This window comes from Oreochromis niloticus, linkage group LG13 (genome assembly GCF_001858045.2).
Source record: "Oreochromis niloticus isolate F11D_XX linkage group LG13, O_niloticus_UMD_NMBU, whole genome shotgun sequence".
NCBI lineage: Eukaryota > Metazoa > Chordata > Actinopteri > Cichliformes > Cichlidae > Oreochromis > Oreochromis niloticus.
In genome coordinates this window covers 2,992,547-3,004,660 of record NC_031978.2, presented here as the reverse complement: position 1 = coordinate 3,004,660, position 12,114 = coordinate 2,992,547, and positions in this window count along the sequence as shown.

The following is a 12,114-nucleotide window of genomic DNA, read 5'->3' as shown; positions in this document are numbered from 1 at the left end:
GTTTGAAGTTCTGGTAATGGCTCTTCTTCATCAACGCCATAATAGTTATCAACATGAAAAATGTCATTTATAAACCACAGGATTCCCACATTGTTTGTGACACCTGTATGCCACAGCTGAAGAGGGGTCTGTCCTCCTTGTGTAGAGAGACCATGGTTGTTCCACTGATTGACAAATTCTGTTAATGCTCTTTCAGTCCTTGGCAAATAAACATAATGCAGACAAAAAAGATGTAGCTCATTCAGTGAATCCAACAAACCCTGTTCTTCCATAAAGTTAAAGATATTTATAAAGTGTCTTGATACAACTCTGTTGAGTTCTGCCCACAGTCTTTCAATTCTTTGGTTATGTACTGAAACACCTGTAATAACACTGCTTACTCCTCTTCTCTGTAACATAAAACGAGCAACCTGTATATTTTCCATACCATGATCACACCTGACCCTTAAGGGCAAACCAAAGTTTTGTATTCCTTCCAAAAATAATGACAAGACACTTGAGGCTCTGTTATTGGATAAGCAACGTAAGTATATGATAGTTCGGCTGAAGCCATCAACACAGCCATGCAGGACCAAGCGCCATCTAATCAACTTGTGGTTGCCGTCAAAATGCCTGTTGAGAGATCAGAAAGCATTACTACAGTTCAACATGTTTGTTCATATTATTTAGTAGTGAATTCCTGACCCTGTACTTAAAAACTAGAGGTTTCATTTTGTACATTTACTTCAACAACACCACACCTCTCTCACACACACACACACACACACGTGCTTACACGTGCACACACATACACACAGTGGCATAAAATGTCTTTTTCCACACTACGTTTACCTGGCACAATCGATGTTAGAGGTTAAAATTGTGATGTGAAATAAAGGACTAAACAACTCCACAGTATATACATTAGACGACATCTAAATTGATGTACTATGAATCCCCCTAATATTTAACATACTTATAGCAATTTCAGTTTTTTTGGTCATTGTTATTTTTTTTATTATTATTATTATTACCTTATGCTGATCATATAGATTAACTTCAGTAATGTTTTGAATGAAGGACCTTTAATTTTGATGTATTGTGTTAATACTTTAAAACACAAGGCCTGACCATTTGTTTCAAACCAGTGAACTTACCATAAGTGGTTGGGGGCCTGAACACTATAGATCCTTCGCCTTATCGCATGACGACGTCTAAATGCACGTCCAATAGGATCCACTTCCTGTAGACTTTGTCTGACCCTCCAACGTTGAACTCTTAAGCCACGAGATCTCAGACTTCCAAGAATATATACTTCCCCTGCATTTGGAGTGTTCTGTAGGATATCCGTCACAAGGCCATTCAGTTCTTGATTTGAAATATCCACATAGCTTAATGGCTCAAGTCCCAAAGTTTGTCTGTGTCTGTACAGGGTTCTTCAACTTATTCCAAAGCATGATGCAATTCTCTGCCATGTCATACCAATGGAAACAAAGTGAGAAATCTGTTCAGCAGATATAGTGTATCGTGGCCGACCTGGATGACCACTCAAGGTGGTTGGGGGTAACAATCTGTGGGTCACATAAGCAGATCTCTGTCTAGCATCATATTCATGTAGCAAGCTGCAAAAGCATCTATACAAGGATCCGAGTAGGTTGGTGGCAACCCTATTATTGGGATCATATCGAGATACAGCAGCAAGAAATTCTGATAGAGTTCGTGTATGATCATCTAGCTCTCTATAAAGCCGCTCTTGTCTGATATTGCCCGTATTTTCATTTTGGAGCGCCTCAATACATTGCAGAGCACAAGTAAAAAATCTGTCAACATCTTCTTCATTGGTTCTCACCTCAAGAAACAAAGAATGTATGTAAAAAATGACAAGGATCCGATGTAATTTCATTGTAGATGAGGTACTGTCAGACACAGTCTTTCCAGATTATACGGGCAGCTAGCATATCCAGGATGCCCCGACTTGTTGCAATAGGCTGCTATCCTACAACAATGTTTGGATAGTCACTGATGAAGGCAAAAGATTTTTCAATTATACCTCTAACAGACTGTTGTAGACGTCACCGTGGTGTTAGCTGTGCATTAATGTGTTATTTGTTTTTCCTCACCTTCCTGTGCAGCTAAAATACCTTCCTGTTCAATTGAAATCTTCTTGGTTTTCAGTAGTATGTGTGAGAGCGTTTCAGTAGTGTGTGTGAGAGCGTTTCAGTAGTGTGTGTGAGAGCGTTTCAGTAGTGTGTGTGAGAGCATTTCAGTAGTGTGTGTGAGAGCGTTTCAGTTGTGTGTGTGAGAGGTAAAATTTCACTAGTGTGTGTGAGAGCATTTCAATAGTGTGTGTGAGAGCGTTTCAGTTGTGTGTGTGAGAGGTAAAATTTCACTAGTGTGTGTGAGAGCGTTTCAGTAGTGTGTGTGAGAGCGTTTCAGTAGTGTGTGTGAGAGCGTTTCAGTAGTGTGTGTGAGAGCGTTTCAGTTGTGTGTGTGAGAGGTAAAATTTCACTAGTGTGTGTGAGAGCGTTTCAGTAGTGTGTGTGAGAGCGTTTCAGTTGTGTGTGTGAGAGCGTTTCAGTAGTGTGTGTGAGAGGTAAAATTTCACTAGTGTGTGAGAGAGCGTTTCAGTTGTGTGTGTGAGAGCTAAAATTTCACTAGTGTGTGTGAGAGCGTTTCACCAGTGTGTGTGAGAGCGTTTCAGTAGTGTGTGTGAGAGCGTTTCAGTAATAATGTCCCTTACGACACCTCATAAAATTCAGTATACAGTCATTTAAATATGCATGTGTAAAATATTTCTTAGACGTGACGATGGAAAGACATAGAGCTATCTCTGCAGGAACAATCCCTTCAAATAGATCATGGACCAGATCTGGGGGGAAACCAGTAGTTACTTTGAAATGACTCAGTTTCTCTTCTTTACACCACAGAAATTGTCCAGAGATTTTTCCTCTATGATTTTAAGATGATCAGAATGAATCTCTTCTGTTCTTGAAATAAAAATGCCACTATCTAATGCCTTGGTTTGAATTTCTGCACAGATGACCACTTGAAAAATTTTCAACAAATCCAGCGATGCCGTGGGCTCCAAGGTTATCAGCTATTATGCACTGTACTGTTCCCTTAACAAATTTCCCTAACTTTGGCAAAAACACACCGTGGTTTTCCAAGGAAATTAAATCACTAATGAGAGGCTCAAGCACTGCTTCATAGCCATACACCTTCAAATCATCACTTCTGACCAGCAGAGCCAAGTGTATCGATGACAGTGAAGATTGACAACCAAGGGACAGATTAGCTAAGGTCCAATAGAGGGCACAGATTTTATGTTTTCTTCGTGATGTCCCAATTGGATTACATATTTCAAAATCATCGATATAGAGATTTATTGAAATTGCACAGTCTTGAGACAGAAGTTTGTTGTTTCTGAAAAATTCACCATCAAAGGGACAACTATAAACTGCTTTATCACTCAGAGGAGACTCATATCTCTCTTTCAAATTGGCAGTGTTTAACAAAATAGTATCTGAACTTAGAAGCTGCTGCAATGTTTTCAGCACAGATACATATTGTAGTGATTTTTGTTTTCTTTTATCAAGAATATATTCCACTGGTGACACTACACCAAATTCTCTTTTATAATATGATTTGCGCTTCCAAGAAGTAGACAATGGACCTTGTTTCACTATTGCTTTTTGAATTGGGTTTGAAGAACAAAGTGCAGTGGCTAGCTCTTCAACCACAGATGCTTCCACATGACAGCTGTACTGGAAACTAAGTATGTGTGTTCCAATTTAAGTAAAAGTGAAGCTAATTTCAGTTCAACTTCCTTTTCAAAATTTCTTGAGTCTGTGATGGTTGGCTCATCCAATTCAGAGTTCAACGAGTCTGTAGGATAGCAGCTGATAGATGATGTGACAAATATTCCACTTTTTAAGTCTTTAACAGTGCATGAATTATGTTTTCTCCATTTATGGGTCTTGAAACTGCCATATATATTGCTTTTGTATGAGCAACCATTAAACATACAAGAGACAAGTTCATTTTTTTTTAAATGTTGATTGATATGTTGAAAAAAATCATACTCTGTGGAAAGCTGATTGTGGTCACAAATGTAGCACTTGAATGAAGAGGCTTTTTGTGTGGACTCCTGAGAAAGATGGTTCCTAGCTAGATGTTTTTGTAGACCGTTCCATGTCCTGGATGAACAGGGGCAATTTTCATGGATGCATGGGTAAGGATGGTGCCTGCCATGAAACCGATGATCAAGTTGATAATGTTGTAGTAGCTCAGATTTTCCTGAAAATGACAGGCTGCAGTCCTTGCATTTCCACATCCGATAACTGAGGAAACAAAGGGAATATATTAAATTCCCAAACAGGTAATGTTTGTATTGGTTCGATATATAGAATTCCAAAAATGAATTTGTCCATCTGCTGCAATGACAATTTATTTGACCACCCCTTCCATCAGTATGAGAATGAGAAAATAATGGAGGGCTTTTCCTTTTTGTGTTGAGAGTAATTCCCCCCCCAAGATTACATCCCTAGTCAAACTCTGTTTGAAGAAATGCCTCAGAAGGGGGCGGTGCCTGATGGATCAGCATTCATGTGGGTGGCAGGCTGAGCTGTGATTGACACGTCGCACTACTTAAACAGCAATTCACCCTCAAAACAACTTTTTTCTGCTTATAAACTGTATTAGTGAGTCTTTACCTATGCAACCTTTCAGTTACTGGGCATTTCTTTTACAATTTCATGTAAACTTGTTAAATTTTTTTAACACTTTTTGGTCTAAAAATGTCTTAGTGCTGCCGTCTTAGGGTTGAAAGGTGGCTATTGCATTTGAATTTTGTGATTGGCTGAAAGCAGTTCATGCCTACGTCAGCGGTACATGCCAGTCACCAGCATCGTCTCTAAGACACATTCGCAACCTTGGGGTCCCAACCCCAATTTGGGTCGCGAGATAATTCTTGGGGTCGCCAAATCATGGTAACAAGTTTACACAGAGTAACATAGTAACAAGTTTACACAGAAATGTCATAAACTGCCCAACATTGAAAGATTGCATTGTAAAAACCCATTATAACAGTTGCTAAGCAAAACAAGTTGTTAGGCTTCAGTTACTCTTTAAGTAGTTACACTCCAAAATATCAGGACACAACCAAAATGAAATGTTCCCTTTGCCGTCCATAGAAAATGTTGCTGCATTTATAACTGGACAGAGGAAATTAGTGGACAAGGATCTCTTACTAACTCACACAACGGATATAACTAATGCAATAGCAATATTACTTACTACTACAAAAGTGATTTTCAGAGTGCTTTTCAATTATGAAGACTAGAAAAGGGGAAATGGGGCACATCTCCCTACACAACCAGCACTGAGCACACACCTGGGTGAAGCCGAGAGAGCAATTATTGCAAGTGCCAACACATCAGCAAGGTGAATGAGAGGATAATGAGGGAGGGTCTAGATTATTATGAAACGTTTAAAAAGGATGTGCAGTGTAAATGTCTCTAAATCATGCACATTAATAATTATCTTTTGCGCTCGGTGTACACACACATAACACACAGATATTTATATGAAGAGAGACACAGACAAACGTGTGCGCACAAACACAAGCTTGTGTCTAGAAACCGCGAGCTCACCAGAAAAATTCAAACGAAGCGGAGCACAGAGTTATACTATGAATGTTATGAACTATGAACTTATGCTAGCTAGCTGTATCCACCACCGATGCATCGTGGTAACGCTAGCTAGTTAGTATACTGGTAAAAAACGGCTTTTTGCCTAACTTGCATTCCCGACTGTGATGGTCGGTTGCTGGTAACCAGTTCTAACGTCGCGCCGGATAGCTAGCTAGCTTGTAGCTAGCAGCTACAATCATGCAAAAATTGGGGGTGGCTGTCGACTCAGCTTAAATGGGGTTATTTTCTGCAATTTTGGCAATACAAATTATAAAAGCTTTTGTAACACACTTGGCTTTACTTACGTTTATTTTCATATGAAATTAATCAAAGATGTGACACGATGTTTCCAGCAGCCATGCAGAATAAAAATGGGTCCCAGTCTATTTCTGGTGGGCGTGTTCAAGTGCAAATCACTTTGACTCAAATTAAAGATATTATCTGTTCAACATGAAAAGAAATATATGTTTTGAGAGAAATCAAAAACTTTGCGTTGTGTCCTTTGTACAGATATTTAGTTTCATCCAAATCAAAAGTGGTATTTTAAAATGCAAAAAGAAAGGGTTTCACAATCAAATCAATGATTTTATTCTGTTTTGAATGGCACTTATTAGATTGAATGAATGACTGCATGTTAGACTTTTTTCAGTGAATATAAAGCGCCTTGAGGCGACTTTTGTTGTGATTTGGCGCTATATAAATAAAATTGAATTGAATACACAAGGGAGGATGAACAGACGATTTGACAGGGAGCAAAGGAGAACACACACTAGTGTAATGAGGAAATGGCCAACAGGAGGGGAACCCCTCTGTAATTAATCAGACAAGATAAGACCAAAAGGAGTGAAGCAGAAAACATTAACCACGGACACGAGAGTATCAAAGGAAAACAGGAATCACACAAACAGAGAAACAGCGAGGACAGAGCGATTAGTGAGCACAGAGACAAGAGTAACTTAACATGAAACATGGAACACGGGGAAGACTAGGTAACAGAAAGCTAAGGACTAGAACTAAAAATATAACACAAGCAGAAAATAATGAGAATCAAAAACCATGAATAACATTAATCAAGGAATATGATTAATCCACAAACACAAAACACTTGGTCACAGACCCTGTGCCATGAAAAACTGTAATTTAAACAAGGGGGTTAAATAATAATGGAAAAATAATATCCAAACTCTATTTCCTGGAGAGTAGCTGCAATGTGTTGCTGAGGTATATACTGTGTGTTTGTGGTGGGAGCTCCTAAATAATGGAGACATATTTTCTCATCGGCATGAGGTAGCTGCTGTGTTGTTTCTTCTGTGTGCATAGAGAGGAAATAGGTGGCTCTGATGTAGTTTAGTCATAGGCAAGACATCAGGATGACGTCACTTACCTCTTCTCACTGATACTTCCTCTGTAGAATATTCATAAGAATGGCCTGACAGAAGTGCTCCTTATATTCTACATGGTGCCCTGCATTGTATTAACATCACCTTGGTTTTATCATTTTGGCTACATTTGACTTTTTTGTACAGCTTATTTCTCACAGCATGTGTCTGACTGTATACTTCAGGTTTCCTGGAAAAAAAAAGTCACACTGATGATGTAAAAGTCTCAAAATCTCTTTTAACAAATGTGATACACTTGGCGTTATGAGGCTAAACACTAACCACAAAGAAGGCAGTGATAGACAACACAAAGAAATTGCTTCTTCCGTCTAGTGGTAAATAGAAAAAATGCAAGTAATAAGAAATAATTCTTCAAAAATATTATCAAATACATGTATTTGATAATATTTTGAACTTTTGCTATGAAATCTGGCATACTGAATAATGAAAAGGCAGTGGCAAATGCCATTTCATTAAAAGTCATAGATGTTGTTCAGTAACATTGATAACAATCTTAAGATTTTTTTTTCATCTTAACATTTTAGGGTGGTGCAGAATGACTGAGCTAAGATCCTGTGGGACTTCCAGATACAGATGGACAAAATGGTGATGATTCCTAACTAACTGGACATAGTGGTGGTCAGGGCTGGACTGGCCATCGGGCATACCGGGCATTCCACTCGTGATTTTTTGTTTTTATGGGCCGATGGGGTTTTATTTCTTTTCTTTTTTTAACGGTATAAATGATTGGCCAGTTGGTCATGATCGACTCCCGGCTGGACCAATTACAGCCGAGGAGGTCGAATTTTAAAGTTGAGGTGAAAAGGAAGGCGATTTGTCGCATTCCTCTTCAGCTAGAAAGTTGCTAATTCAATCATGAAACTGATCAGTGATCAGCTGATCAGCTTCTCTCTGCACCAGAAAGAGGAAACCAGCGAATGTCGCGCTAAACAACAGCAGCAAGTTTAAGCTTGATCAGCTGTTGTTAGAATTTATTTAATATTACTTTCTAGGATCAGCTGATGTTTGCTGGAGCCACAGCTGTAAAAGCTGCTGGTCATGATGTCGGTTTGGATATGTGGTGAGAGGGAAACATGAAGATGAAACCAGGAGATGTCCTTACTGAATCATCAGAGCTGAACAGGTGATGGAGAAACAGCTTTACATTTTAGGTGACATGAATGAGTTGAAGGGAAGTTATGAACTGTTTCTGAGAGACAAATAACACCAGGATGCTTTTTTTTTACATAGCTGACAGTTGGTAACTGTGCAGGGGCGGGTCTAGCAAAGCTTTGCCAGGGGGCCAGGCAGGGCAGTAGCAGGGAAAGGGGGGCACAAAGAAATACTTTTCTTTTTTACTCTCATTTAAAATGTCTAGCTTTTAATAAATAATTATCTGAATCTTACAATCAAAGTTTTCATCTGATGTAAAATGTATAGAAATCCATTACTGTAATCAGTAAATATTAAGTCTAATATACCCTAGTAAGTTATAGTATTCTTCCCTTTGGGAAGGTACCATCTGTGCAGTCTGCAATGCTGCTGAAGAAAGATGTTGAATCTATTTAATTACTGGAGAAAAAAAAGTAGATTTCTGTGCATTTGTTTTATACGTGCACTAAATTAAAATCGGTTTTGTCAGTCAAGCATCTTGAGGCAGAGGGTGGGGGAGTGGTTCCCTATTTTTTTTCTTTTCTTTTTTTGCTGGGAGTTGGCAACCCTATTAGTGAGGTATATGTAATTATAAATTAGGTTGTTTTATGTTTTTTTCTAAGTACTGTTTAGAATACCAGAATAGGGAGGATGGTGTAGGTTTAAGTTTATTATAAAGGCTTTATGGCTTTTCCTATAATACCATGGTGGGCCGGTCACTAGTCAAAATGCCCGGGCAGATTTTTTGTCCCAGTCCCGCCCTGGTGGTGTTGAACAAGCAGAAGAAGACAGCTGTAGTGATGGACATAGCGATACTGAGTGAGAGCAACATCAAGAAGAAGGAACACAAGAAGCTGGAGTACCAAGGGCTCAGAGAAGAGCTCGAGAAGATGTGAAGGGTGAAGGTAACAGTGGTCCCAGTGGTAATCAGAGCACTCGATGCAGTGACTCAGTCCTTTTATGGACTCGATTCATTTCATAATTTTATTTGATAATTTCTCTCCCATTTTACAGTGTTAGTTGCATATTATTTATTAAATAGGGAAATCTTTTACATTACAATGTTTTCTTCAGTTCAAAATTAGAAGGCAAATTTACTTCCATCTACAGAACCGTTTGTCTCTGCTTTTTCCTCTTTTTCTCTAAAATAATTTAATATAAATCAGTGACTATGTTTTTAATTAAAAACAGTTTTGTTTCTTTGTTTTTTCTTTATGATGTTATGAACTTTATGGTTTGAATTGCTGTTTGTAATGCTGTTGTGCTTTTTCCAGGAGGAATCAGATCACAGTAGCTGTATTTCACTAAACTCCGCAATGAAAATAAATATTTAAACATTTTAAAATTCATAATGACAATTGTTTTGACTTTGAGAATACTATTTAAATCTCTCAGTGCTCCAGACTTTTTAAATATACAATTGACCACTAGGTGGAGCCATGGTGCACCCAATAGAAGGCGCTTTAGTGTCAGTTTATCTCCACTTCGTGTAGATTTGAAGAATCAGAGAAAATAATCCACAGTGTGAGCCCTCTTGGCAATAACTTTGTAATAGTTTATGACATGATATTTTTCTGAGGCAACATGTTTTTAATAGTCAAGCTGAGGTCACACTAGTGATTTTGAGCAGATGTAACCTCAAGCTACTCTGACTTTTCATTTCATGTGTGTGGATTTAATGTGGTGAGAACAGGAAAATGAAAGTTATTAGAATTATGGTTTCATTAAAGAGTTGCCAACTACTGTTTTCAAAAATTTGGTTACTGGAGTTTAATATAGAAAAAAAACGTAGTGTGTTTATTTTTATACACGTACCAGTGTTTGCAATGTTATTATCTTATTGTTTGTTTGTTGACTTATTTCAATCATGTAAACAATATACAGGTACATTTTACAAAGAAAAGAAGAGGAAAAAGCACTATACAACATGAAGCTATTACATTTCAATATTGCTTCTGTTCTGTTTCAGTTACATATCAAAAAGGAGTGGGAAGAAATACAGACTTATTTAATCCCACCCCTCTGCCATAAGCTATCAGTCGATATTTAGTCAGTTTCCTTACTGATATAATCTGTAGTAAAAAATAGCAAACAGGTTTCTAAAGTAATATATACATGACATCATGAAATGTTCTAAACAGAGACATTGACTTAATTTCAACATTTTCCCTTTCTTTATAATTAAAGAAGATCATGTCTTTATATGTCAGGAGGGTGTTTCAATTATTTTACAGATTTAGCAGTCAGCCAGTGAGCAAAGTTAATCGTCATCGTCAAGTCACTGTTTTGTGTTGTGCTGGAAGACAGAGGTCTGCTCAGGCTGCTGTATTCACTCAAACTAAAGTTTAATTTATCAGAGACATGAAGTGGATTTAATACTTAATCCTAAACAAAGCTGAACATGAAAATAACATTGAATAAAAATGGTTTGACTATTCTCATCATAGCGTGTGAATGTTCTGTCACAGGGGCTGTGGGGTGGAGTTTATAACCCACCACAATTTCCTTTTTCTGATTCGCTCTGATAGAAATATCTTAAATGTCAGAATGCTGAACTCACTATTGAGTTGGAAGCTGCGCTGAAGAAAGTAAGGCTGATGTTTACTTGTATTCACTTGTATTATCTTAGAGTAGTGAATGAGACCAAGTCAGAATTTAAAGTTACAGGAGGCGGTTACTTTATTCTTTTGTGCTTCCTTGTAAACAGCATGAAAGCTGCTTAAATGAAAACCAAATGAAAACATTGATTATGCTTTATTTCTGGTTAATTTCGTACTCCGGTTAACTGGCTTGTGGACAGATCAAGCTACAAAGGGCTTCCTTATAGGTAGTCAGGTACCAGTTTATTAAGTACAGCTTGCTAATGAAGTTAATTCAGTTAGGTTCAAAAGGTTAGCTTTTTTTTATCTGTAGAAAACAAAATCAAGGGAAAACTGATTCATTAGTCCAGATGGCTTTGACTCAATATTGGTCACATTTTTAGATGTTTTAATACCAGATTTTGTTAAATTTTGTTTAAATGTTCAATAAAAAAACAAAGGGTGTTTTTCTTTCCCACTGTCGCCAAAGCGCCTGCTCAACGAGGGTCAGATGATTGTTGGGGATTCTTTTTTTTCTCTGGGTTATTGTTATTGTAGGATCTTTATGTTACAATATATAATGCCTTGAGGCAACTGTTATTGTGATTTGGCATTATGTAAAGAAAACTGAATAGAATTTAAAGAACTTTGTTAGATTCAGTTTAATTCAACCACTATTTTTTCCCCCTTTTGTTTTATTTCAGCACAATTTTCTTTCTAATATCTTTAGGTATAATTTCATATCAAAATAACAGCAATGTTGATCTGCTCACTAATTTAACACCTCCTGTTGCACTCAGGCAGGTTCTTTAGCAAAGAGAAGAGAGTGGATAGAGCTTTTATAGCGGATCCATCATACAGAAAGTCGGCTGCTGACGGAGAGGTTCCAAATAATGGTCCTGAGTATGTTGCTAAGCGTCTGTTTCTGCCTTCCTTTAACAATGGCAGTGAGCTGTTGGGTGTTTTTTGTGGTACGTAAATGAGAGACTTTCATTACTTTCTATGTCTCATTCCTGCTGAACTAATTCACTTTTACAAACAGTCTAGTTTTATAACATTTTTCCACTTTTGTCACTTTAAATGTTCATTTTCTGTGTTAATAGTTCATAAAATGTAGTTCTCATTTCATTTATTTATTATTTCACACTTGGTACAACAGTTTCCACAGTTAGTTCTTTCAGACAAACCAACTACACTATCAGTAAAGCACTGCAACCATGTGTGAAAAGGAGCAGGAAGAAGAATATATTCTTATTAAACCCTGCCCCCTATCTACAATCCAACTTATATTGCAAGTGGGCACCAAAAGTCAAGGAACAAACTAACATTAACATT